This window comes from Diorhabda sublineata, chromosome 1, assembly GCF_026230105.1.
Source record: "Diorhabda sublineata isolate icDioSubl1.1 chromosome 1, icDioSubl1.1, whole genome shotgun sequence".
Classification (NCBI taxonomy): domain Eukaryota; kingdom Metazoa; phylum Arthropoda; class Insecta; order Coleoptera; family Chrysomelidae; genus Diorhabda; species Diorhabda sublineata.
In genome coordinates, this window is record NC_079474.1 from 7044004 (window position 1) to 7057746 (window position 13743).

At 32.9% G+C, this 13743-nt stretch overlaps 1 protein-coding gene across 3 annotated transcripts in view; it reads left to right on the top strand.

The window, feature by feature from the left end:
- The window catches only part of LOC130452456 (ly6/PLAUR domain-containing protein 6B-like), a 307885-nt gene that overhangs the window by 68308 nt on the left and 225834 nt on the right, over positions 1-13743 (top strand). For 2 of the 3 annotated variants that reach the window (XM_056791746.1, XM_056791745.1), the window contains exon 1: positions 7759-7980. The exons of the other annotated variant lie outside the window; for it this stretch is intronic. The gene's annotated coding sequence lies outside the window, so the exon portion shown is untranslated. Of the gene's footprint in view, positions 1-7758; positions 7981-13743 lie in introns of those variants that run through there. 3 annotated transcript variants of the gene reach the window in all.

A 13743-nucleotide genomic window follows, 5' to 3' on the forward strand; every position in this document is an offset into this window, starting at 1 on the left:
AGCTCTAATTTTTTTTCTACAAAAAAAGTAATAATCGATTTTATTCCGAGCATAACTTTCTTGGTTTTCATTCTACAGAGTTCTACTCACCCCCATTGCAAAGCTTTTCAAAGTACTTTGAGAAAGATTATATGTAATTACATCGAAAACTTGACAGTTTCTCCGTTACTCAAATTTGAATTTTAAAAAATTTTCGTTCGATAAAAATTTTCAACCTTCAATAAATCATAACTCGGTTTTCATTATGACTAAAGGTAATTTAAGAAAACCAATCTTTTTGTTTTTTTATGTTTTATTTTTGTTTTTCACACTTTTTCTGATAAAATCAAAAGTATTTGAGTTATTAAAGAAAAATCGTTTGAAATAGTCGTTTTTTTCAAGAAAAATTTTTAATCGCGAAAAACTAAAAAACTATTGATTCAAAAAAAATTCTGGGAACATTTTTTACTTGAAATTTAGATCTTTGTCATATTTCCGTGGCTATTTTCAACACAAAAATTTCCCTCTTCTTCTGGGGTGGAACTCATCCCTAGGGCAAAGCACACATCAGCGTAGGGTAGATTCTACTTTTGAGGTATTCCCTATATGCCGATAAAATTTCATTAAAACCGATGCAGATTCATGGGAATTGAAGGTGAAAACCTTGGTAACCTGGACTAATCCCTTATATCAGGTCAAGTACCTCCAACATACGTATGGCTGCCTGTCAAGGACAAAAAATCAAATTAATAAAACAAAAGTGATCATCAGATTTTCTCGAGAGCGTTAGATTCAGGTAGGGTGAGTTACTAACATGCTTAAAAGTCTGTATTCCATTAAGCTAATAATTTCCATAAGCCGAAGTTATAAAAATCCATCGATGAAATTTAATACGTGCGCTCTGGTTTCTGTTGCCATGAGGCCATCACAGCTGATCACAGTTGCCACTGTGTTGCCGCGACACTCAAAACCGCATCTTACTGCCAAGCTTCGTATTCCCATTTGGTTGCCGTCTCTCCATATTGCTTCTTTGACATGTTAAATTGTATCTCAAAGCAAATATGGACCTCAATAAAAACCTTTTTTTCTGCACCAAGCAGTAATCGGTCCGTTTTCAAAGCCAGGCTGCCAAACTATTTCGGCAGCTGCTGAAATGGAGTGAATGAACACTTAGAATTTTCCATTCGACACTAATAAAATTGGAATTTCGTGGTCTAAGACATAACTGTTCTTATAGTTTTTATCATTCAGTACGTAAAGTGTAGAATTATATTTCATTTGTACAGTAAAATTTATCTTGTTCTTTGCTAAAGTTCAATAAATATTTCAGCAACGAAAAACCCATACGACAACGTCTTGATACTGAGCAACAGATGCGTACAAATGCAACGCCGTAGAACCTCCACATCCAATTTAATTCCAGTTATCGCATCCATAGGGATTTTTCAGGTTTCATCTATGATATGAGCTGGGTGCGAATTTTTGTACCTCCAATTAGACCCGGACTAATTCAAAATTACCGCTTTATCGTTTCGCTCAAAACATCAATTATACAAATCGATAGATGTAATTAGCTTCAATAAAGAACCTTTCACGTCCCAAACAATTTCAAGTGTCAAATAAAATTAATGATTAATTATTATCATGGAATTTTACATCAAATTTGACATAAAGCAGTGGGAAACGTGATAAATTGAATCATTATTATGGAATATTTGATACAATGCAACTATTTTGAAATTTCAGTCAGCGGAAGAGTTGAATACATATTTCACCTGGAATTTCCCAACGTCATAATGTAATATTGTTCTATTTGTTCACAATTTATTTTACTATGAAGAGTATTTCTCTTCTATCCAAATAATAAAGTCGTCTGGATTTTGACTCATTTATGATAAAAAGTTACTGAATACACCACCACTACACCAACACTCACGATTAAGGTGAACGTTCACCTTCAGTCTCTGAAGACGATAAATTGGTTATCGAAACGCGCATCAGACAGCCGTGTTGGTGTAGTGGTGGTGTTCACTATGTGTTCAGTATAAATGTCGCCAACGATTCCAGAAACTCCAATTTAGTAATGATAAAAAGGTACAAAAACATATAAAAAGTCGACCTTTTTCTGTCTCTTCAATGGAAACCAGAAAATTATATGAAAGAGTCTAAGAAGTGAAAAGTTAGGGAAACTAATTTATATTAAATATACATATAAATACTCTATTCACTAACCACTTTAATGATTTCAAACCTATTATTAACTTAATAATGAGTAGTTTATATTGTTACTGCATGTTACTATTATTTGGTGTAAAAAACATATCGAACGAAAAGGAATCTTAAACAATAAAAAAAAGGTATAATTAACAGTAATATAATACAAACTCAATTCGTCAAATTATTAATTTATTAGGAATTAACTTATAACTATTCAATGTTACCTTCCCTAACAGCTTCCAATCGCATTTCATGGATCGAATAAGTTTTTTTACTAGTTCGATGCCATTGCATTCTTCAGCGAGCTCTGTTTTGAGCTCTAATTTCGTGGCTGGTGCGAGATTATAAGCCCAAACTTTTCTCTTAAGTTAAACCCATAAATGATCGATAGGACTTAAGTCTGGGCTACACGCTGGCTAATACATAAAGACATTCTGCAGTATGTGGATGACATGGGAATGAAATTTTCGCCGATAAAACTAGAAACGTGATACCCTAGAATCCCAGTTAATCCCCCGCTCCATCGCCAGTTTCAATAACAGCAAACTTGGTCTTTGCTTTCATTGAAATTCCCACCAAAATCACACAGGAACCTCCTCCAAAAGTCACTTTTTCTTTTATGCAACACTACGTGAATTTTTCTTCAGGTCTTCTATAGACTCTCTTCTATCGCTACCATGCAGACACACTCTGTTTTCGTCTGAGAATAGAAAGGAGCCCTATTGTTCGTCAGTTCAATACACATGTTCTTTGGAATGTGTAGCTTGGTGGGCTGGAGTTAATTTAAGATCAGTAGCTTCTTCTGAATGTTCAGCCACTTTCTGAGCTTTTGTTGGACTCAAACATCATTGACGGCCCGATTTCTCAGCAATGTGCTGACAATCAATCATCTTACTCGGACAAGTGGCTTCATAACGTTTGAACCTCCACCATATAGATCTGGCTTGGCCCCCTCTGACTATTTTTTGTTCGCAAACTGAAGGCCGAATTAAAATACAAAAGATTTAACAACGAGGATGAAATTAAATAGGTGGTGTATGAACATTTTGACACAAATATGCACCATATTTTCATAGAAGCTTTAGTCACACGTTCTAAAAAGGGCGAGGAAATAGAAAAAACAGTCCTAATCACCGGAATATATTATTTTAACTTCGGCGGAGATAACGCTATAACTCCGAAATTATGGCTGTACCACAATATCCTTGTGCACAAAAATCGTACAAGCCGTTTCCGAGATAATTGAGGGGTCCTATACATAAAACTCACTCTGTATATTTCATTGAATAGAATCCCTAGCCTATTAAATCAAAGTCAGTTTCAATTATCTTATTTTAAGAATATTTCGAAAATCTGATGTATTTATAATTCTATAGATGTGGTACAAATGATCCGGTCGATACAAAACACATTTTTTCCTCTCAATTCCGACCTTATTGAGAAACATTGTGTTATTTGAGATGTGTATAGATAGAATGACATAGAACGAACAGCATACAAAAGAACTATTCAAGATAACCAATTTTCCGCTGCTGAAAATATCTTCTATAGTTTGTCTCGTATTATCGTGGTATGTATTTTTCATTAGTTCCGTGAAAATTTTTATGGAGCCTGAAAAAATGACACACTCTAGAAAGGAAATAATCGTTTAATGTTCTTTTTCACGAAATGTTCATTTTCAGAGGGGTTGATCTTCAAATTAACAAAACCCATGAATTGTTCCAGCTATTTTATTGAATTGAATTAGAACTAAAAGTTCATTGCAAATAATGCCCCATCGAACTACATAATTTGATTGAATCGGTAACTAGCGTTTAATTAATAAATACTCAATCGTTAGAATTTCTTAACATAAAATATTCTACACGTTTGTTTAGTATTTTTGAACTAACATTCTTTGCTGTTAACAACCTTACACCACCCCTTCGTGGAGAATGACCTTCACTATGGCAATCTTGTGAAGGGCATTCGAAAGATTCTACTACAAAAAGAATATTAAGAAAACTGAATAGTATAGAATGTAAATTCTCAAACAGCCAGCTATTTAGTGTCTCTAGCGTTCTTAATTCATTTAAACACTATACACTACACTTAACTCACTTATCATAAACACTTAACTAACTTATAATAACTAATAATTTATTTAAATTCTTCGATAATTTTTATTCCAAAGTAACAATAAATATTGTACATTTAGCTAGCTACTATGGTATAAACTCATTTAATTTGAATATTCTTTAATAATTTATGTGCTCATAAAAATTTCGTAACAAGGTCTAATATCAGTGAGTTAGTAAAAACTTTAATGAAACAGGTGCAGTAAAATATTTATCCAAATCATGGCGCAGAAAACCTACAACAACTAAAGACAAATCTCAAAATGCTTGTATCATGTTAGAAGTATATCCACATCTGTGAAGTGGAAAAATTACAAATTTTATCCTAATATCATCATCAAATATCACTTCGATTTTTCTCAGATAAATGATCCATTGTGACAAGGCAAAGGCAACTACAGCAGATGCTCATGATGTTGTCTAAAACAACAAGCCATGAGATTTTTGAACTTTGCAATCCATTTTCCAACATCCCTGACTGCTCTATTTTTCTTTTCTCTATGGTAATCCTATTTTTTAATACCTAAATATTAGTAGGTTTTGTTTTATAAGCAATGTTTTTTAAGTAACCTCACAGAAAATAATCTAAAGGATTCACATCGGGTGATCGCGGGGACTATTCCATAAAACCAACCCTTCCAATCCATCTTTTGGGAAACACATTATTTAGGTATTGCTTCACCAGACACGCATAGTGAGGTGGGGTACCATCTTGTAGCCAAATATTGTCGTTTCGGATATTGCTATGGTCTGAAAATTTGTAGTAATGAAGTTTTTTTAAATGTAATTGAAAATACTTATTTGGACTGGGAAATATCCGAGCCAAATTAGGTTTAATACTATTTTCCAATAAATCCAAATACGCCGGACCATTTAAGTTACCCTCAATGGAAAAGGGACCAATTATGTTGTCACCTATTATTCCAGCCCAAACATCTATCTAACGAGGATTGTTACGTGACCAGTATCTACTGTTATGCCGATTCACGGTTCCAATAATACAAAAAAAATTACTTAAAAGATTTTTAACGTTTTGGTTTTAACATTTTTCCATCATTAGGTCTGCAAACTCTTCTTGTCTATCAAATTTGTCATCTGACAACTCTTGAACCAACGTTACTTTGTATGGATGGAATTTATTATCACTTAAAATTTTCATTCATTTACGTATGTTTGCGAAATATCAAGTTCCCTGGATATTTGTCTAGTACTCAAGTGTGGATCGTCCTCTAACAGGACACAAACATCTAAAGATTTGTTTCCAGTTGATACAGCTTTTCCACGCCCTGATTTGAATAAATGTTTTACTGAACCAGTTTCGTTAAACTTTTTCATAATTAACTGATAGAAAATCTTGTTACGGGATTTCGGTTAGGATCTAAATAATTAAAGATATATTTCTTGTTGATCTCTACGCCTATCACTATATCCTAACATTATCATGATTTTTTTTCAGATAAATGCTCCATTTTGACTTTCAATAAACTTCATTGATAATTATTTATTGAAGCGCTGAATTTGTTATTATAGTAGTCATAGCCACCTACATGTATTATTTCAACTTAACAATGGAAATGACGCAGAATATACCGGGTGATCCATTTTAAATAACAAAGTTCTTTATTTTTCCCGAAAAAGGAAAGATCTGACAACAATCTAAATACCACCACATCCCGTATCACAAAACCCTTGTATAAAAAAAATTATAAAAATCGTACTAGCCGTTTCAAATATAATTGAGGGGTTACATACATAAAACTCACTCTGTATATCGATGACCGAAAGGTACAATAAGCTAATACGTAATGTGACTAATATTTGAAAACCTATAATCTTTCTCAAATAGCGATTATATGATTTTTATACAACAATCTGGCAGTAGGAGTAAGTTGTGTGATACTTGGATGAGGATGTTTAACTCAATATTGCATAGAGCAATATCCACAGGTACCTCCACAAGGCAGGCACTACTCAACTATTCGAGTACAATAAAGTTTACACTTTTGTGCTTGCGTTTTACTTGAATAAAAAATGATTTTGAAGAACCTACTGCAGTAGTTGCAGTACCTTGATCAGTTTCTTGTTGATTCGTTCCTTTTTTATCTACATATCAAGTAAAAAGTGAGGTTAATATAATTATAACCAGTTAGTTAATAAGAAACGTACCTTTTACATTCAAAGTATGCATATTTCCAACATTTTCTTCGTTCCGCTATTCATAATAGCAAAATGTAACGTTGATCAAATATTCACTTGAACCAATTGGCGCATGTCTATTAATAGTTCTTCAAATACATGGGATAATTCACTCAAAATGTAATCATACTACCTACATATGCCAAATTCAACTTATATGCGCATTCATGGTTATGGCATGAGACAAGTTATAAAAAAGCAAAATTCATTTATTTGCCTTTCCACAAAATCCGCCGAAGTGCACCACCCGCTACTTAATGCCGAAGAATGCGACTCGCTGATGCGGCAAAATTTCTCTTTAAATTTTCTTTTGTTTGGTACATCGGCCAAGACCCATGATTTAAGTGAGATATAACATTTATTGTTTTATTTATTTATTTCCAAGGCACTGGATTTGAAATATTTTGTACTCGCTTTGAATATTTTGTCTTGTATTATTCAAACAAACTTTGATGTTTCCCTTAGGTAGGTATAATTGTTTGATTTTGATTGTTTTCGCGCTTAATAAAATGTTAGAGCTACAGCATGTTATTATCGTTGGATAATAATTCATTTTTTATGAACTCCTTTTATAAATTATTCTCTCATAAGTCCATGTTTATAACACTCTCTTCTTAAATTATTTTGGTAGGTATAATTGGATGGTTAGATCAAAGCATGTCTAGTAGCTAAGTGAATCTGTAAAAAAGTAGTTAAGCACCAAAAAATAATATTTATCGAATTTTTTTCGGCGAAATCGATATTTGTTATTTCTACTCGTAAAGAATACAAAATGTAAAAATAGAATTGAAAAAAATGAATTAATACAAATAAAACATACTTCTTAACATTTTTAATTGATTATTGGAAAAATTTCCAATAATTTCCAATAGATAGATAGTAGCCAGTTAGCTGAAATTTTTTTTTATGAAATTTTTCATTTTCAGGTTTTAAAAACAAACTATCAAAATCTTAATTCACTTTTCCATTCAGTCGAAATAGTAGAGCAGTTGTTAAATTTTTATTATCGAAAGTTCGGAAAACAACAAGAAGATATACGAAAAATCCAGATAGTTCAAGCTTTTATCAAGTTAATATAAAATTAGAATCATATATCCAATAGTATCAAACTAAACTAAGAAAAGAGTATAAAAACTTTTGAAACTGTGTCTGAGAACTTATCATATTTTGATAATGACTGTTCTTATCGTCCTTCTTCGTTTTAATTCGATGGATATCGGCGTGGTATTTCCCGGGTCCTCAATATTCTAGTTGAACACAAGGTTTCGAAGGGATACGACGGATATGTCCTTTGAAATATATCGCTGACTCGGAGTGTAAACACAGGTGTTGTCGAAAGACTTCATCAACTTTTTTTGAATACTTCAACTTAAGAACCATATTTTCAGTGCTTATAAATTTTTTTTTAATTAGAAGTGATTTAATTAATTTATTATTGGAAGTATTAGGAATTTAGGAGAAAACAGACCACGTAAGTGATATGTATTCTCATTCGCAAATTTAATCTATTTAATATATTGTTATAGAGATTTTCAAATTTATGCACGAAATTCACTAAGCGTACATCGTTCATTTTGGAAAGAATTTCAAGGCACATCACTTACGAAAAAATTGAGAGAATTGATAAACAACAAAATAAACTTGTTTTAAATGCATGAAATGAAAATTGTTTGTTAGTGACATAAAAAACATAAACAATATACCATTTCACAATTAAAAAAAGCGTTGAAAAACTGAAATAACTCAATTTCTGGAATGATCAATGGAAGGGAATCTAATCTCAAATTTAAATCTAACACTGTCGAACTATTCAATAAGAAATGTGCTGCTAAAATTTCATGGATAAGAAAATAGGCCATTTTGTGGAAATATACGCCGATTTTCAGTAGATCCTTTGTTCTTTGAGATATCAATTTGAAAATTTGAGAGATTATAACCATCATTAGGGTTCACATTATAGAATTATTTACAATCTTAAAGGATGTTCTAGAATGGCATACAATATCAAAGTTGTCATATGATTGCTATTTGGTTATCAAGCACCATCGCGAGCCACCTTATTATTCGACTTCAATCGTCATTGCAATTCCCTAAAGATGAAATTCGTGAAGATCGTCCAAACTTGGCTGTTGTGCCAGAAAACATCTATGCTGTGTTTAAATTAATATTGCAAAATCGTCATGTGACATACTGCGACGTTGAGGTATACTTGAGTATTAGTTCCACTCGAATACATTTAATATTGCAGGAAGATTTGGCTGTTAAAAAGATTTGTTCGCGTTCGATACCGCATAATTTGGCAATCGCTTGAAGAAAAGCTCGTTTAGATTAGTACAATGAAATGTTGAGATAATTAAAGAGATAATTAAGAAGACCTTTATAAGATCGGGTCAGGCAACGAATCATGGGTCTAAGCATATGAATCCGAATTTCATAATAACTGAACATGTCGCCTCAGATCCTTTGGGACATCGTACAACCGTCAATTCTGAATGGTATTCCAGCATTTCTTTGCCAGAAGTGCTCGAAATCGCAGAAATGTAATCATTTTTCACCATGACAATGCGAGCTCGCACACGTCACACACAATAACGTTTTTGAATAGTCAAAACATCGTTTTGATGGGTAATCCGCCGTACAGTCCTTATTCGGTACCCAATGATTTCTTATTATTTTTGCAGAACAAAAATAAATTGCGTTTTTCAACATGAAGAAACGGTTGATGCGTTCAAATTGAATGTTTTTGAAGTACCTCAATTGGAATGGAAAAAATGCTTCGACAATTGGTTCAAACGCATGCAGCAGTGTATTGATCTTAATGGAAAATATTTCGAAAAGCAATAAAGCCATATCCAATTATAAATATTTAGTTTTATTTGTCCATCTTGAAACTTAAGTCGCAACCATCGAAAACTTCTTGCCAAAAAAATTTTTATAATAATCAACTATTATATATCGTTCACTGAAAATTTCATACCGAATACAACCCTGAAAGGAGTAAAAGGAAGAAGAAATTGGGGACAATAAATTTGTAATCATATATTTGTTTATACAAATTATGATCAATCGCTTATCAAAAGTTTCTACTAGCAGTAAACTTTTTAGAAAGAAAATATACAAGCATTTTTATACAAAACTCCAGAAACAGAATATAAATCAAAATTAATATTCGAGTATCGACATTTAGACCTGTCAAATAAGCTGGAAGGTTGATCTCCAAGAAAAATTATAATCTTAATAATTCTTTCGGAAACAAAATCTCTTTTAGGAGATGATAACAAAATTTTCAAATAAAAATAGGGAATAGAAAAGAAAATTCATTTCAAATATGAATTTGCACGTTCAAAATGATTGAATCTACACTGTGAAATACTAAACAGATGGCGAACCAGTACAATTATACTCATGTTTTAAAAAGGATATAGACAAGAGCCCGCTAACTACAGGAGGATGAATCTGCTCGATGCAGTATTGAAAATCATTACAAAAATTATCTCATTATAAACCATATAACATGACTTTCCCGACTTAAGAAGCCATAAGCATGACAAATTAGAACTAGAAGGTCAAGTACCTTAAAATTGATATAACCAGTTATTTAGACGTTGAAGTTGAGGTAACAGGACAAGTAACAAAAGCAAATAAGGTCACGCAGAGGCACAAACAACAAGCAAAAGCATGAATTTACAAAACAATAATCAGACTTATAACCTATACATTAAGAAACAAGGCCAGAAACATTAAAAACGACACAACTCTTGGAGACTACAGAAATGAAAATTATCATGTGAGTCTCAGGTAGTGATGTACATAATATTGACGAATGGGTAGCACAGCATATGAAACAATGGAATCAATTTATAAGTCGAATGACAGACGAAACTGGTATAGATAGCAAGGGCCAAATCTCCAGTTGTAACACGGAGTAGAGGTCGACAATGAACGAAGTGTAGTAACAACCTAGAGCCTAGAGCCAGGCTATAGACCTATCATGGAAGATAAGAATAAGAAAATCAATAAATAAATGGAAAAAATGGTCTCCCTTAGAAATGATAACGTCTGTTTTCATAGATCTCATTCTTTAAAAATCTTTTTTATCAGGACAGATGTTATGAAAAGAACAAGAGTCAATAACAGGGTTTTTCGATAATAATAAAAAAAACACAGAGTAGATTTGAATCTAAATTTCAACATGAACACTGAGAATTTACAAATTACAAAATAAGAGGCGAAAGTAAATTACAGAATAGAAAGGCACAGAAAGCAATGAGATAATTGATGGACTAATAAGAAAAGTGGTTGAACCACTCATCAAGGGGATAAAAAATCTTCTGCAAAGCACTATATAATCCAATACCTGTGAATACACCGAATAGAATAAAATCACTGAGTAAATAGTGAATTGGTGGTAAATGAATATATTATATGGATGCATAATATTTATATTAAAAATATCAAAGCAACATGAACGTTCAGGGAGGAACCTCAAACGAATTCTGGAATATCAGCATAACATGAACATTAACCCTGATATGATAAATATGAACAGAACATGAAAATTTATTATGAAAGAAACGAAATAGACTATTCGAAGCAAATATCAATCTTAATTTGTCATGACAAAAATCTTTTTTTGTCATGTTGTCTGACGAATATCACGGCTTTGCATATCTATTGAAATCGCAAAAAGGTTTAGTGACAGTGAAGTTATTTTTATTGAATATGAAAAAAAAATATCTTCCTTAAAGAAGAATTATTGTTGCTGACCCCGCAGTAATAAACAACATTATGTCGTGACATGAATAGTAGTGAAAACATTCTTATACGTACTTAGGATAGCGCCCTATCACTGGAAATAAAAATCCAGCGAAATTGTTGATGGATGTTCAAATAAACATTGAGTGAGCTCTATGGAATATTTAAACTACAAATGCTCAAAATATCATTTTAAAAGGCTATTGATGGTTAAATCAGCTCAAAATTTCAGTGTTTGTGGAATGAACAAACGCAATTTTTGTTCATAGGCTCCCTCAGTATTCTCTACTCTTTTTAATCCCATTCACTCGCTTTTTACCATAATTATTAAACTCTCTACCAACTAAAAAACAATTAGAAATTCTATTCTCTAAATACTTTTTTTGATAGAGTGAGAGAAATGCTTCATTATCAAATAATCGTTACAATTTGTAGACCAAAGCTTGTAAAAACTAAAAAACAATCATAAAAATAACTAAATAAAGATACAAATGAATAGTTAATAGTAATAGGTAATAATTAGTATATAAGTAGCAGAAATTAAACCAGTATGAGTCGTTTTCAAAGTAGAAGGCATTTTCCAGTAAATATGCCCCCAAATTATTGCGGAATGCGGGAAAAGATGATATCGATCTGATATATCTGATATTGGCAAGTGATTGTGCATTTTTTTGCATTGTAAAATATTGAACACTTACCTAATTCTAAACGTGGATTAGATAGGTGCAGGTCGTGCTCCGCGTTCCTGGATAGTCGTGCAACGACCTTTCTGAAATTGGAGAAGCGTGCTTATGAATTAGGCAAACGAGTTCAAAGATTAATGAGAAAGAAAAAGTCATAATTTTTAATCTTTTAAAGAAGTTTTTGCAGTGAGCCCTGCTGTATAGTCCGAATCTTACAGCTTTCTTTTGTAGTTTGTAGATTCGCTCAAATTGAGTCACTGCACACGTGCCCGAGAAGGGAAGGGCATATCAGAGTTGCGACTCGATAAGGACATAATACACTGTTAAGGAGGTGGATAAGTTCAGTTCTTTGAAAACTGATCTCCGCGCAAAATAGGAGGAACTTAATTTTTTAGATAAGGCGGCAATATGTAACTCCCATTTCAAGGAATTGTTCACAACAATCATCAACGATGTCAATGAAGGTGTTATTCAATAAAATGTATTTTTATATAATAAAACTTAGATATTAGAAACGTTGAGATGGTGAAGATTAGAATCGCACCATGATTTAAGGGTGATTAGGTCACTAGTTATGGTCCTATGAAGTACCGTGAGGTAAGGGTAGCTCCAAGAGAAACTAGTGTCGTCTGCAAATAGATATATTTTACCACTGTTATCGTTGTCGTTTATAAACTAAAGAAACAAAATGGGGTCTAATACTGAGCTTTGGGGAACTCCACATTCAATTGTTTGCAAGAAGACATCGTTGTATGAACCCTTACAAGCTGACTTTTGTTGGTAAGATATGACTTTACAAAGATAATTCTCAAATACTATACAAAGAACGGCCCCAAGCAGTACAAAGTCACTGGAGGGGTACTTCAAGGCTCAGTCCTAGGTCCTCTCTTGTGAAACATTATGTATGATGGGCTACTAAAGCTGATACTACCGGAGGAGGCGAACCTTGTAGCATATGTGGATGACGCGGCCTTAGTGATTGGGGCAAAGCACCTATAACAGATAACTTCACTTTCGATACAGTCCTCAAAGAGATCTCTTGGTGTATGGAAATAGTCGGCCTGAAATCAAGGCTGTGCTTGTTACCATCAGAAAATATTTGAGACGATGATGAAAGTCTATGAGCAGGCGATCACATCCCAACCATTCATCCGGTACCTGTGAGTGATGATTAATGCCAGACTTAATTTCAAGAAACAAGCAGAGCTCTTGGTATGAGAAACATCTTATCTTGTCTTATGCCAAAATCAGAAGGTCCAAAACAGAGAAGCAGTATTCTGTTGACAGTGATCACATCTATGGTTGTATACGAAATTGCCAACTGGGCCGACACATTACAGAGGCAGAATCGAACCAGGAAGAAGGGTCGCTTCAGTTTATCGACTGCAAGCAATACTACACCATTTATCAATAATTTATCTGAAGCCCAACCTTAGAGTAAAATAATAATAAAAATTTTCCAAAACTACCCTCTTCTATAACAAAATATACTTATTTATAGATACCAATAGTGCAAATATACTTGTATGTATTCATTGTTATCGTTCAAATTACCAACCCTATTGAGGTTGACCCGTGGTTATAGCAAAAGTTGTAATATTCTCGTGAGGATATTTTACTATTCTCTTGTTGGGCTGGTCTAATATTTATATTCAAGTCTCGTATCAAATCACTCAATTCCTGTTGTTGATTTAAATGCAGTTCAATTCTCATTAGAAGGAGAAATGATAGACATGACTTCACTGGCTGGTATTGGTTTCGATACAGAATATATAGTAGGATACATACTCGATATA